The sequence below is a fragment of the Peromyscus maniculatus genome, chromosome 14 (assembly GCF_049852395.1).
Source record: "Peromyscus maniculatus bairdii isolate BWxNUB_F1_BW_parent chromosome 14, HU_Pman_BW_mat_3.1, whole genome shotgun sequence".
Classification (NCBI taxonomy): Eukaryota; Metazoa; Chordata; class Mammalia; order Rodentia; family Cricetidae; genus Peromyscus; species Peromyscus maniculatus.
The window spans coordinates 64,517,922-64,527,190 of NC_134865.1; the positions used below are offsets into that span (position 1 = coordinate 64,517,922).

A 9,269-nucleotide genomic window follows, 5' to 3' on the forward strand; every position below is an offset into this window, starting at 1 on the left:
GAAAGAAGTAAGTAAGGAAGGGAGGAAGGGAGGAAGGAAGGAAGGGAGGAAGGAAGGAAGGAAGGAAGGAAGGAAGGAAGGAAGGAAGGAAGGAAGGAAGAAAAGGAAATGAAAAATGTATGACATTGCTAGTGCTTCTGAGACAGAAAGGAAACTTGTATGTTGTAGCTGGAGGGCTTCTCTCCAGGTTCCCCAAGCCCCGCAGTCCCACAATCCACTTATAAAATAATCACTCAGACGCTTATATCACTTATAAACTGTATGGCCGTGGCAGGCTTTCTGCTAACTGTTCTTTTATCTTAAATTAACCCATTTTTATAAATCTATACCTTGCCACGTGGCTGGTGGCTTACCGGCGTCTTTACAGGTTGCCTCTCCTGGCCGTGGCTGCAGTGTCTCTCCCCTCAGCCTTCCGCTTCCCAGAATTCTCCTCTCTCCTTGTCCCACCTACTTCCTGCCTTGTCACTGGCCACCAGTGTTTTATTTATATAGAACAATATCCACAGCACTTGCCCTTTTTTCTTTTTTTTTTTTTTAAAGGAAGGTTTTAACTTTAACATGGTAAAATTATATATAACAAAACAATTACCAAGGAAGAATTATGGCTCAGAGGTTAAGAGCACTGCTTGCTCTTCCAAAGGTCCTGAGTTCAATCCCCAGCAACCACATGGTGGCTCACAACCATCTGTAATGAGATCTGGTGCCCTCTTCTGGCCTGCAGGGATATGTGCAGACAGAATACTGTATACATAATAAGTAAGTCTTTAAAAAAAAAAAAAAAAGCCCGGCTAGCTCAGTCGGTAGAGCATGAGACTCTTAATCTCAGGGTCGTGGGTTCGTGCCCCACGTTGGGCGCCATTTGTAGCTGGAGGGCTTCTCTCCAGGTTCCCCAAGCCCTGCAGTCCCACAATCCACTTATAAAATAATCACTCAGACGCTTATATCACTTATAAACTGTATGGCCGTGGCAGGCTTTCTGCTAACTGTTCTTTTATCTTAAATTAACCCATTTTTATAAATCTATACCTTGCCACGTGGCTGGTGGCTTACCGGCGTCTTTACAGGTTGCCTCTCCTGGCCGTGGCTGCAGTGTCTCTCCCCTCAGCCTTCCGCTTCCCAGAATTCTCCTCTCTCCTTGTCCCACCTACTTCCTGCCTTGTCACTGGCCACCAGTGTTTTATTTATATAGAACAATATCCACAACAGTATGTTGCACAAAGTGTTGCAAAATAGTAGAGGCACTAATCAAACAGATTGACTTTTCCTTAGAAAGTTAAGCAAAAGTTCCAGAATTTCAGGTTCTGGGTTTTTATATAAGTGAAATCAAAATGAAGTTTCCATATCCACCTCTTCTCTATTGCTTTTCATACCTCCATTTGTTATCCCTGTATCTTAGAAAGAAATGTTTTCAAACTATAAAAAGGTAAGTACTTGTAAACATATCAGAGAACAGCTCACAATAAAAAAATAAATGAATTCTTGATAAAACAATAACATGCAGAACATAAAAGCCAAAATGCACAGTGAGAGGCACTGGTTTTGGTCACACAATACATGACATTCAGAAAGTGAGTCGGAAATATCAGAAAATAGGGTAGTTATAGACCATCTTGGTGGGAAGAGACTACAAATAGGTTTTAGAGAAAGAATACGGATGAATACACAATTCTGCTGTATCTTGAGTATGCAGTGATGTTGGAAATTGCATAGATTTAATCACATTTTGTATGATAATTTTGAACACATTACCAGGGATTTTTCTATCCAGAAGACCATTTTATATTAATTTCTCTGGAGCTTTGTTGAGAAACAGTGACCATAGCTGTAGTGGCTCAAATAACTTCATTGACATTTCTCCAAAAATTTAAAACAAAACAATTTTAATTATTTCAGCACATAATTTTAAAGGGTTTCTTGGTTTTATTGCTGCAGTATATATATGTATGTATGTATATATATATATATATATGTGTGTGAATGTGTGTATATATATATATATATATATATATATATATATATATATATATATGAGTTTATCCCAAGAGTAATATTAATCCTGATCTCAAAACTTCATGTTGATTCCTTTTCATAGTTCTGAAAATTATTCTTCTTTGGCTCCTATTTTAAACATTTTAGATAGACAGCCTTGTTTTTAATGCACTGATGTAGCCCTTTGCATTTTCCAATAAATTAAGTGATTAAATGCATATAGTATGACTTTTTAAAAAGCACAGAATGAGCTCAGAGAGGTGTAGCCATCTTTCTCTGTTCCACGAGCCAGCTCCTAAATCATGACATGGGAACTTATTATTAATTGCGAAAGCTCAGCCAAAAGCTTAGACTTGTTTCTAACTAGTTCTAGACCTTCAATTAACCTGTATCTTCTAATCTACTTTCTGCCTCCAGGCTTTATTACCTCATCTCAGTAGAACTGAAACTGCTTACTCCGAACCTGGCTAGCGACTCTGCTTTCTTCTTCCCAACATCCTCTCTTCCCTGAAAATCCTGTCTAGCTATTGGCCATTCAGCTTTTTATTAAGCCAATCAGAGTGACACATTTTCACAGTATACAAAAGGATGATTCCACAACTGAGAGGAGATGATTTAAACAATATTGGAAGATCTATACTTCTTTTTATCCATGATTATACATGTCATTAATCACAATTATATAAAATACAATATAGCTACACTGGTTTATACCATGTATTGTGCTATAAGAGACATGCTAGCTATGTGTGATTCTTAAACAAAATTGCTTTTCCTCAATAGAAATTATTTACAAATTATTCATCAATATATTGTAATTAAAAGAGTATAATGAATAAAGTCCAAATTCCAATAAAGTGGGATATTTTTCCATCCAAATTATAACCAGAGCTGAGGTCAGAGGGGCTCATGTCTATTCAGGGTAGTATGGCCACAGACCAAATTAGGATATTCTGAAATATTCTAAGACTATTCCTCACAGGGGTATAAATGTGCAACACCCTCTTGACGGAAACTGAAGTATGAGTTCCTTTGCTGTCTAATCCTGCCAATGTGTAATTGCAGCTATTTCTTCTTTGTCATGGAAATATTGTGCTGATTTTCATTTGGACACCTTGGTCAAGGCAGAAGCTTTTACTCCTTCACCTGCAGTTGCCAGTGATGAACTATCGTTATAGAAAACCTGCTGTGAAATTTTACAGTTGAATTAACTGGGCTTTCTATTTTAAGTAAATGTCTATTTTCTAAGTTAGTATATAAATATTGAGATAGGGACAATATAGTAACACACAATACCAGTGTAATTAAAATGCTAGCAGAATGTTCAAAAATTACTACAGAGTCTTAGATATCAAAAAGTAAATCACTGGCCACCAAAAATCAGTTCAAATTCCATCACTTAATACTCAGAAAGGAAATCCATATCTGTCTTGAAGGGCATAACAGTTTATGTCATGAAAATGTGCAGGTATAACTTCAAAAGCATGTAAAATATATTGGGAAATAATTAATAAATTCAAGTTTCTTTTGCAAGTCAAATATTACTTTAAAGAAAATTAATTTTCCATATGTTACACACTTCATTTCTGATATGAGAGATCTGTAGCATGAAAGCATGAAGGCAAAATTCACATGTTGTGGAACTATAGAAGAGACAACTCCTAAAGAAGCTGACTATGTGCATTCATTTTTATGTCTGTGAACTTATGTGCATGTGTATCAATATATACATATAGATGGTGTGTGGATTTTTCTTACAAATTTTTGATTAGCTTAAAATGCAAAAAAATCAGCTTTTTGCTAATATTGTAAACTTTGCTTATTTTTGCCTTCAAACCTCTAGTGCTGCTTTAAGTTTACAGAGATGAAAGTTTAATTTCAACTTAAGGAAACATACAGTATTGACTAATTGATTTAGGATTGATTTAAGCCAAAACTTTATTTGGAGGCTAGGTGTGTGCATATTGACTGAATCAGGTAATTCTTAGCTGAAGGAAGAGCTTCTCAGAAGCCTTAATACCAAAAGAGATCTCCTGGTAGAAAAAGGAATTAGAACTCATTTTTGCAATTTTGCTTGACTGACAGATCAAGCAGTTGTCTCTCACAATCCAGTTGACCCATCTTGATGGAAAGTCCAGCATACTACCAGGATATAATGGAGGGTTGTTCTGTTGTTCCTCCAAAGATAAGAGCAATCTCACATTTAATAGTGTAGGTTAAACAGGTGATGAGCAAATGTTGGAGGAGCCTGTGATTTTTGTTTTGTGGTAGAGATTGATCTTATTCCTTGCCTTTCAACTGTTAGAAGGAAAGCTCAAAGGTGATTTTAAACTTTTCATTGTTTGAGTATGACTTTGACCCTACAGATGAGAAATAGCTGCAATATAGTCTGTGATTATTATCATTGGATAGTTCCTTCCAGAATTGCAAAACTCCATTGCTACTCTTTATGCATTTGATGTAGATACACCTGTAGATTTTACTTCCACAGAAAACAATTCCAGAGAAATTTCCTCATATTGAGTACTCTAAGGATAATTAATTAGCCCTGAATTTAGGTTCTAGCTGGTAGTGAGAGTGATTGATACTGAAGTTCATTTTCTACTAAGTACCAAGTTTGTTATGGAAATTGATATAGAATACAATAAGTCTGCATATATTCAATTCCTCTTTAGGTAGTTCTTGTAATGTGCAAAGCACCAATTCTGACTAATCCCTTGGCTTAAAGATAAGATTTCTATAGTTGTATTCCACACAGACATTACTTTTAATCCCTTTTTTCTTTTCCATTTAAAAAATTGCCTTTCCCTCTTAGAAAATTACATACTGATGCCTGAATTCCTTCTAGTTGTCACTTCCAGAAAATTAAGTAATTTATTTTATTATTTTTCTTTGAACTTGAGTTAAATAATCAGATCAAGTAGCCTGAACTCTGTTTGTCACCTGGATCAAGACAGTAGAAAGTGTCCAGGAGATATGTATACCAGGCTCAAACCAATGGGAAAACTTCAGAAGAGGATGATTGCACTGAGCATTTTAAATATGATGTACATGGTTGCTTGTAACTCAGAGTTTTCCTGGTCCTCCCTGGCCTGTGGACAGGACAAATCTCTCTCACCCACAAGTCCCACAGCCACTTGGACCCAAATAAACACACAGAGGCTTATATTAATTATAACTGCTTGGCCATTAGCTCGGGCCTACCACTGACTAGCTCTTACATTTAAACTCAGCCCATTTCTATTGATCTATATGTTACCCCATGTTCTGTAGCTTTACCTGTGTGCCATTTACATGCTGCCCCTTGGACTGGTGTCTTCTGACTCAGCCTTCCTCTTCCCAGAATTCTCCTTGTCTGCTTATCCTGCCTATACTTCCTGCCTGACTAGCAGCCAATCAGCATTTTATTAAACCAGTGTACAAAAGCATTATTCCACAGCAGTTGCTATCTAGTATTTCTTCTCTAAGAGCTTGTGCCCTGTATTTGGTTGCTGTAATTCGCATTATATCTGTAGGAAACTTGTCTTATTTTGAGTTTTAAGAAACTAAAGTTTACTAATGACTGTGGCCAATTAATTAGACTTCTGAAATATTTGAAGCTATGTATTATGTTTAGAAGTGTTTATTTAAAATACTGTAGTATTCTAACACATAGAAGTTCATTTAACACACTGAAATTTATGAATAGCAAATAATGGCTCACATTTCCTTTTATATGGTATATCACATCTTCTTAGAATAAAAATGAAATTTGATTCAGATCTTTTTGAAATCATGGAAAATAAGGAAGAAGAAAGAGGATTAATTTGTGTTTTATTCTTACATTATTTAATAAATCATAAGATTAGTTTCTGTGAAAAATACATACCAGAAGTGACCTCAAAGATGTGACTTCTAATTTATGTGTTTGTGATTATACTATAGTACATAACTTATTGGTTATATGCTTCAGTAAACACAAAACTTCTTGGGTCATCACAAAAGTGCAATACCATATTTTCTTAATTAACAATTGTTCATAAAGTACCACTTAACATTAATGTCATTTTCAAACATCTAGAAATGATTTGTCAAGCATTCTTGTTTTCTATGCAGAGCCTAGGGGACTCCTCAAATCTCATTATAAGCAAATTACTCCTACCAAGGACAGCGATCCTTAGCATTCATTACACGTTAAAGAAAACGTAAATGTGAGATTTGAACTTGAAACCCTATCTGATTCTGTGGGTACTGTGATGCCTCAGAATGCACAAGGTCCATTGTTACTATCAGAATCCGGGTTTGAAAAATGTAAAATGATTTCTACCCTACTCAGAAAAGGGAAAAACTAATAAGAGAAAAATAAAAATTACATATGGTACACCATGGCACATATTCATATGTATAAAGGAGGAGGAAAACATAACCCAGAATTGGAGTAAAAGAAAATTGCTTTGCAGAGTAACGTTAACGTTAACAAGTTAATAAATAAGTATGAGAGTTTGAGCAGTGTTAGCCCATAAACAAATCTGGATGAGTGGAGATGGCAGTTGTCTTTTTCAAGATTAAAAAGAAGATGTGTTATATGAAAAAAACAGAAAAATTGAATGAAATTTTAAAATAATAATGTAGTGAATACAGCCCTTGTGTCAAGAACTCAAACATTCCTGGAATTAGTCTCTTCCTACCATTTACCGCAAATTGCTCCAATTGAGTATACCCAAATATATGCAGCAGAACCATTTATGTGTCCTAACCAAGGCATGCCAGAGTCTTTCAATCGCCAGTGGAAAGGAGTCAAGGATCTAGCAGAGGTGTACAAAGGAGTCACTGTAAGTAGATGAAATGAGGAAAGAGTACAGGAAAATGCTAATAGCATGTTCTACAAGGATATTAAAGATACTCAGTAAGGGTCATTGTGGTGATATTTTGTGCTGAAATGTGGTGATATTTTATCTGTGTGTTAATAAATAAAGCTTGCCTGGAGATCAGGGGGGAAAGGCCAGCCATTTTAGGAAAAGAAGTCAGGCAGGACACACCCTTAATCCCTTAGCAGGCAGGATCTCTGTGTGTTCAAGGCCATACTAGGGAACAAAGCCAAGCATGGTGACACACGCCTTTAATCCCAATATCAACCATAGAGACCTGGAGGTCAGAACAGACAGACAGACAGTGACAGAACTGTGTAAGAAGCAGAAATGAAGTTGCTGGGCTAAAAGCCAATGAGAGGGTGAAAAAGCAAGGCATATAAGCCTGGGTAGACAGGAAGTCATGGTCCTTGGAAGCTGCAGATTTGGTGAGGTGAGGTTAGCTGGTGGCTTTCCATATTTTCCAATCTCTCTAAGGCTTTAACCCAAATTTCTGGCTCCATGTTTTTTATTTAATAAACCACTTAGAAATTCGACTACAGGTTATTATGACATATGGTCATATGGACATGGTATGGACAGTCTATGAGAAAGTTTGAGGTACCAGGAGAAGATTGTAATGCAAGTTAGAGAAGCTAGCAGATGGTTTTCAGACTTTAGGGATATGAAAATTGTTTATATTCTTCCTATGACTAAAATGAAAAGTAGTAATCCTAGAAACACATGGCATGAGTTTATTTATGTTTTAGAGAATTCATTCTGGTGATTGTATAGAGAGTAAATATGAGGGAGAGAAAGTATAAATGCATAGTTCATTTAGACAGGCATTTCAATAAACTCTGGAATTATGTAAGAATGAGGAATTGGACAATAAAATGAAGAGCAATCTATGTATATACTCATTTATCTAGCACACATTCCAATACATATGTCCAGGCAAAAGAGAATGAGAAAATGAGAGAGTGGACTATATAATAATTTACATACTACTCAGATTTGATTATCATTTAAAACAATAAGTACTTATATTGCAAAGAGAGCATTAGGGATATAAATATATAGTCCTCTTACTAACTCAACCTTAGTGTTTCTGCTTCTAAATGGTAATTTCTACTATATATCATTTATGCATTTTTGTACTGTATATAAAACCTAATTCATTCAGAATATGGTAAAAGGTAGTCACTTGTGCTAAGGAGTGGGTATAAAGGATAAGGAAAGGGGAGGGCCAATGGCAACCAACCCCTGATTTCTGGGCTATGCCAACTGGCTGATAAATATTTTCTTTACCATGGAAGGCACAGAGAGATTGTACTTGGAGCAGAGTAAAGTTTAAATTTGACATGGAAATATCTATGCTGTCATTGGCTACATGGTCAACTTGATAGGGTTGTGAACAATTGCTCACCATTTAGAAATGGTGATATGTGTTCATGCCATGTGTAGTTTTATCACGTGCTGTGTACTTTGAATTACAGGAAAGTGGATTATTAAAGTGTTTCCAAGTAATTTGTGGAGAAAATATCTAGAAAACTCTGATGTTCCTGAGATTTATTCAATGAGAAAATTTCATACAGATAGACATATTGTGATTGTTCTACATTCTGAGTGATGTGTCTATCAAGAGTCCTCTGCTAAGTAACATGGGTTCATAAATTACAAGCTTAGCTACTACTCACTGTGGGGCAAGATAGAGGGAGTTACAAAAATCCAAATTGAAACCATAGCTCTATCAATGACTAGTTATGGTGGTATCTCTGGGATGTAGCTTTTGTGAGTCATCATCACTTATAATGTGATGCAGTTGACTCTGAGTCACCCATGTTCCTCTAAGTAACCACAGCAAACTCATTGGTTCACTAAGATAGCCTTCAATGGACTTCTTTCTTTGATCTGACACTGAGGCTGCATCTGGGACAAACAGATATCCCCATGAAAATCCCCACAATGATGTACATTCTATTGTTGGAAGGAATTACCAAATTTGTGTTTTGCTCACTTGGATGGACACAGTTGTTCCAGCACAAACCCTAGCTCTTTTGAACACATGTACCTGGAACAACACTCAGATAGTTCTATTATCTCTACTTGTGGCCACAGGAAGACTCCCATTGATTATGTGTCCATGCAGCCTAATGAAAGGCCCTTCTCATGGGAGATATCTTGAGTGAATCTGAATGGAGAGGAGTCAACTGCCTCTCAGCTGGAAAGGAGCCTGGAGATACTTATCAGCCTCTTGATAATGGTTGTTATCCTTTGCAGATCAGTCTAGGAACATCAGTTAATGTGCTACCTTGTCCCACAGGTATCTGTGTGTCTAAATTGGTAGTCAATAGCTTGTGCAAAACCTACAAATGTCCTGTGTTCCTGGTGATTGTAAACCACACTGTGGAACATTAATCTACTTATGCACTAACTAAATAGTTTGCGTGT

General features: G+C 36.3%; 1 non-coding gene across 1 annotated transcript; it reads left to right on the forward strand.

Moving 5' to 3' along the window:
* Positions 1-782: 782 nt before the first annotated feature.
* On the forward strand, positions 783-855 carry Trnak-cuu (transfer RNA lysine (anticodon CUU)). The gene has a single exon. It is a non-coding gene; the product is annotated as a tRNA-Lys (tRNA).
* The last annotated feature ends 8,414 nt before the right edge of the window (positions 856-9,269 follow it).